This window comes from Salmo salar, chromosome ssa16, assembly GCF_905237065.1.
Source record: "Salmo salar chromosome ssa16, Ssal_v3.1, whole genome shotgun sequence".
Classification (NCBI taxonomy): Eukaryota; Metazoa; Chordata; class Actinopteri; order Salmoniformes; family Salmonidae; genus Salmo; species Salmo salar.
Genome location: NC_059457.1, coordinates 32,101,610 through 32,107,609, shown reverse-complemented (window position 1 = coordinate 32,107,609; position 6,000 = coordinate 32,101,610).

Sequence of the window (6,000 nt, the reverse complement as noted above, 5' to 3'; positions counted from 1 at the left end):
TATTCAATTTCTGTGGGACTTGTTCAGTTTATGTCTCAGTTGTTGAATCTAGTTAAGTTCGCTGAAAATAAACACAGTTGACAGTGAGAGGACATTTCTTTTTTTGCTGAGTTTATAATAACTGCAACCAAATGCTGCAGATGTGGTTTGAAAAAAAAAAAAAACATTTCAGCTTGTTTTGGTGGGAGAGTAAATCACCATGCAGTAAATTAGTTAACAGACCAAAAAGAAAGAGTTCCAAATCGCTCAGCCAATAACAGCCAATGTTTGTTTTCCCCTCCCCACTCAAACCACTCCCAGACAGTCCCAGCAAAATTCTTGCTTGAGAAACTTCTCTGCTAACAATCACAGTAAGGTACTTTGTTACCCTGAAATAATTTGATATTGAGACCAAAACGGCTGCATTGGACCTTTAACAAATACCTTCAAAGTGTCGGCGCACAGTCCACACAGCATTGGGGTTACCGGGCAGCTCAGATACAGCCATCTGACACCTGGAGGGAACAAGCACTGATCAGATACATACTCACCGTCTTCTAAGCTGAGCATTTACCATCCTGTGCATTAAGATGTTGAGATCTGCTGGGATCAGAGGTATACACATTCTCTCCAGTGCTTTGTCAGAGAAGAGACATGAATATCATCACTTTTACAGCTTCTAATGAAAACCTAGAAACCAAACTCTACCCAAATCTGTTTTCTGGTGTTCATGTGACTGAGTATCTGCATAAGTTTGTTCAAATGTAGTCATTGCTCAAATACTACTGTGGTATGTCACACACAGTGTGAATGTGTGTGTAAGAGCACTTTCTGGGAGGTGGAATAGCAGTACACATACCTCCAGTCCATGTCTGAGGGAGGATTTGGGTCCCCTGCCACAGGCCACATACAGCTGGGGAGTGTCCTCATTAGCCAGGTCAGCAATCTAGAGACGGACAAAGAGTAAGAGAGATGAGTAGGAGAATGAGCCAGTGACGAGATCAGTATTCTGTCGGAGTTAGAATATCAAGTAAAACAGGCACAGTGTCTATGTATAATGTGGAGATCAGAGGTTCTTAAACTCTCCATTATTATATATAGGTTTTAATTAAATGTCACAATACATTAAATTGGCTGCTGGGGGGCAAATTGTCCTCGTCCTGGTGAAGTTGTCAGTTGGACTATTGTCAACACCACTATAGATGGCAAGCAAATCAAATAATATAGTAATCTAGTTTATCCCCAGAAAGTTAGTTAACTAGCCATATTGACGTGATCAATTAGCTAGCCAATTTGATGTGGTCCATAAATCAATAGCCTAAATGTCTGTCAGCAGCAAAGGTAGTTAAAAACAATGTTTAAGAGGATCATGTTAGCTGACTTCGCTAGGTAGGCCTACATTGGTTGGAGAAAAAAAGTACATTAGGTCTAATTACCACTCACTATACAGTATGTTTAGCCAACTGTACAAAGAATATACTGGTACTTGCAAAGTAAACATCTAACAGTACCACGGCAAATGCGCCCTTCTGCTGCGTGACAGGCAGCGCCCACAATTTTTTTTAAATGAACCTAAACCACTCATACTCGTCAGGTATAGTTCACGTTCATTTTATATCACGCAAATATCCAATGGTGCCTAATATTGAGAAATATCGTGAGGCTACCCTACGCATCTGAAATTACATGATCATGCAGTTACTTGCTGTATAACAAAGCTAAAATGGGCACAATTGTTTTGCATGGAATAATCAGGAATCTGTAGGTCTGACTAGGCTCTTCAAGACCAAATAGTTGGCATTTCGTTAACAATTCCTTGAAAACAGCACACAGTTGTCAGTGGTTTTAGCAGAGCTGTGGGTCTCCTTGCTCCCCTGCAGGCAAATCAAACTCTAAACCTTGTGAAGTTTTATTGAAAACCATTTAGTCAGAGAAGAGACATGATTCATCACTGCAACAGCATAACATCCCTCTCCTCAAACCCTGCCCCAAGACTTCAGAAGAATCTTTATCCTCCTGCTAACCCGTACGGCAAGCGCGCAAAAATCAGTTTCATTGTGAAGCTGTCTGGCCTCTGCCCGCATGTGGTGAGCCATACCGTATCCAAAAGTGGGAAAACACCTCAGTTGAGTACAAGAGGAAAAGGGGCAAACCTACCTTAATTACAAAAATCTATGGAAATCAAAACTATTGACACGCACATAGGGTTGCACATTTTGGGGAATATTCAGTCGTGGAAACTTTATGGAAATAACGGGAATATGCAAATTAATACTAATACTATTTAAAATGTAGATTTTTTTTGCATTGGATATATTTACCATATCATATGGAGACAAACATAAACCTTATCATAAGTAGACCTAATTGCAATGATTAAATCCTTCCTATAGAAATAAAAAAACAATTTAGTTACAAACTGAACTTTAATTAAAATGAGTTGACTCCTCACATAGGATCATTTCACTGAACAACAAAAGGGAATATTGAATGATCCATCGCATTTCCCAAAAAGGTTTTCAACATACATCTGTAAAATGATAGCTTTAGTCTAGAAACTTTGGTTGTCTTCCTCTCAGGCTTCCATGTCTTCTGGACCTCCTCAATGTCCACCTCTTGAACATCAGACTGAGGCTTCATCTTCACTGTCACTTTCCAACCTTGTTGAGTACGGCTCGTTGTCAGGCTCAAAAAGCCTCAAATTTGCCCAGATGGCCACCAATTTTTCAACCGTTGTATTGGTCAGCCTGTTGTGTGCTTTGGTGTGTGTGTTCCCAAACAAGGTCCAGTTGCGCTCTGAGGCGGCTGATGTTGGTGGGATTTGGAGGATGATGGAGGCAACAGGGGAAAGAGCCTCAGATCCACAAAGTCTCTTCCACCAGGTGGCTGATGAGATATGTTGGCACGACTGCCATATTGCATCTCCATCCAAAAGCCTTTGCAGTTCCAAAGTATACTTCGCCAGACTGCCAAGAACCTTACCCTCATACAGGCCAAGGTGGCAAGACAGTAGTGATGACACCATAGGCCTTGTTGATCTCTGCACCAGACAGGATGCTCTTGCCAGCTTACTTGGGGTCCAACATGTACGCTGTGGCGTGTATGGGCTTCAAGCAGAAGTCTTCACGCTTTTTGATGCATTTCAGAACTGCAGTTTCCTCTGCTTGGAGCAATAATGAAATGGGCAGGGCAGTACGGATTTCTTCCCTTACATCTGCAAGCAGAGTCTGAACATCAGACAGGATGGCATTGTCTCCCACAATCCGTGCAATGGCTACTGCTATAGGTTTCAGGCTGCTTTCCACTCTCTCCCAAAATACATCATCCAGGAGGATCCTCTTGATGGGGCTGTACATATCGGCAGACTGATATGGACATTTCTTGGAGAGACTCCTTCCCCTCCAGGAAACTGTCAAACATGATGACCACACCACCCCAACAGGTGTTGCTGGGCAGCTTCATTGTTGTGCTCTTATTCTTCTCACATTGCTTGGTGAGGTAGATTGCTGCTATAACTTGATGACCCTTCACATACCTAACCATTTCCTTGACTCTCTTGTAGAGTGTATCCATTGTTTTCAGTGCCATGATGTTCTTGAGGAGCAGATTCAATGCATGAGCAGCACAGCCAGTGGGTGTGATGTGAGGGTAGGACTCCTCCACTTTAGACCAAGCAGCCTTCATGTTCGCAGCATTGTCTGTCACCAGTGCAAATACCTTCTGTGGTCCAAGGTCATTGATGACTGCCTTCAGCTCATCTACAATGTAGAGACCGGTGTGTCTGTTGTCCCTTGTGTCTGTGCTCTTGTAGAATACTAGTTGAAGGGTGGAGATGATGTAGTTAATTATTCCTTGCCCACGAACATTCAACCACCCATCAGAGATGATTGCAATACAGTCTGCTTTCTCTATGATTTGCTTGACCTTCACTTGAACTCTGTTGAACTCTGCATCCAGCAAATGAGTAGATAAAGCATGTCTGATTGGAGGGGTGTATGCTGGGCGAAGAACATTCAGAAATCTCTTCTAATATACATTGCCTGTGAGCATCAGAGGTGAACCAGTTGCATACACCGCTCGAAAAATACATTATTTCTCTGACTACATTCCTCCATTGAGTCAAAAAAACTTCTGATTCCAGGAGGACCATGAGCTGTTGCTATCTGATTCATAATTTTCACCTCGACTAGAAGTAGAGGGACTTTTGTCAGAGGTTGCTTGTTGTGAGCGCTGAGGGAACTTTATGCACTTGGCCAGATGATTCTGCATCTTTGTTGCATTCTTCACATATTTGGCACAGTATTTGCAAATGTACACAGCTTTTCCTTCTACATTAGCTGCAGTGAAATGTTTCCACACATCAGATGGCATTTTCCTGTAAAGATTAGAAAAGAATGAGTAAAAAAATGAATACAATTCCATGTACAGTTAAATAGTTAAGCAGTTAGATTAAACAAGATAAATGTTTAAAATGAAACGTGTATGAAAACAGGTGAATTAACACTCCTCAGTTAGCAGGCTCAAGCACGCTAAATCCCACATGGTAGCAAAAACTAACTAGCAGAAATTGTTAAGTTAGAAATGATTTAAACACACTTTGCTGTAGGCTACTATTTAGTAGTTAACAAAAAATCATGTATATCATAAAATATTCGCCCTAACCAGTATTGTAATCAAAACTTACCAGAAAGCATGTAGTCCTTGGCTCAGACAGTGTAGTAGTGTGGGCTCAATAGCATCTCATTAGTGTGCAAGATCTTGAGAATCAGCTGTACACATGATACTGTACTTGACACAATTATGAAATTGCTTATTCCAGTTGATAATAAGCATGCTCCCATTAAGAAAATGACTGAAAACTTAAATCCCTGTGGATTGATGAGGAATTGAAAAATTGTATGGTTGAGAGGGATGAGGCAAAAAGTAACAGCAAATAAGTCTGGCTGCACAGCCGATTGGCAAACATATTGCAAATTGAGAAATCATGTGGTTAAACTGAATACAAATAATTAACTACACTATGAAACAAAGATAAATTAAATAAAGAATGATAGTACAAAGCTTTGGAGCACCTTAAATTACATTTTGGGAAAAAAGGCAAACTCCCTCATTCATTGAATCAGATGGCTCATTCTTCACAACTGATAATGTCCACTACTTTCATTATTTTTTAATTGGCAAGATTAACAAATGTATGCATGACATGCCAGCAATAAATACTGACACTACACATCCAAATCTGACCAAATTATGTAAGACAAGCATTGTAATTTTGAATTCTGTAAAGGTAGTGTGGAAGAGGTGAAAAAAGTATTGTCTATCATCAATGATATGCCACCGAGGTCTGACAACTTGGATGGAAAATTACTGATGATAATAGCGGACGATATTGTCACTCCTATTTGCCATATAGTCCATTTAAGCCTACTAGAAAGTGTGTGCCCTCAGGGTTGGAGGGAAACAAGTAATTCCGCTACCTAAGAATAGTAAAGCCCCCTTTACCGTCTCAAATAGGCGACCAAATAGGCGACCAAATAGGCGACCAACCCTTAGTAAACAATTGTTTGACCAGATGCAATGCTATTTTACAGTAAACAAATTAACAAGACTTTCATCACGCTTATAGCAGGGGCGGAAATCCCGGGGGGGACGGGGGGACACGACAACCCCCATCCTGGGAAAAATATGATTTGTCCCCCCCAATATATCACTGAAACATAACTATGTAATTTAAATAATACGCAATGAAAGCAATTGTGCTGATTATAGACACTTAATAGCGCGTTTTTAAGTTTCAAAAGATTGCGACCCCCCCCCCCTTTGCCTCAATGGTTTGATCCACTGCCAGTTCCTTAGTTTGCACGTAACTGCCGTGAGGTTCATCCAGTCAATCGCGCACACACACTAGCTGAATATGCAGAGCTAGTGCGCAAATATGAACTATTAAGCTAGCTAGTACCTATTCCATTTATGTGGCGTCGTCAAAGATGGAATCAGCATGCAGATGATGTAAGTTAGTGC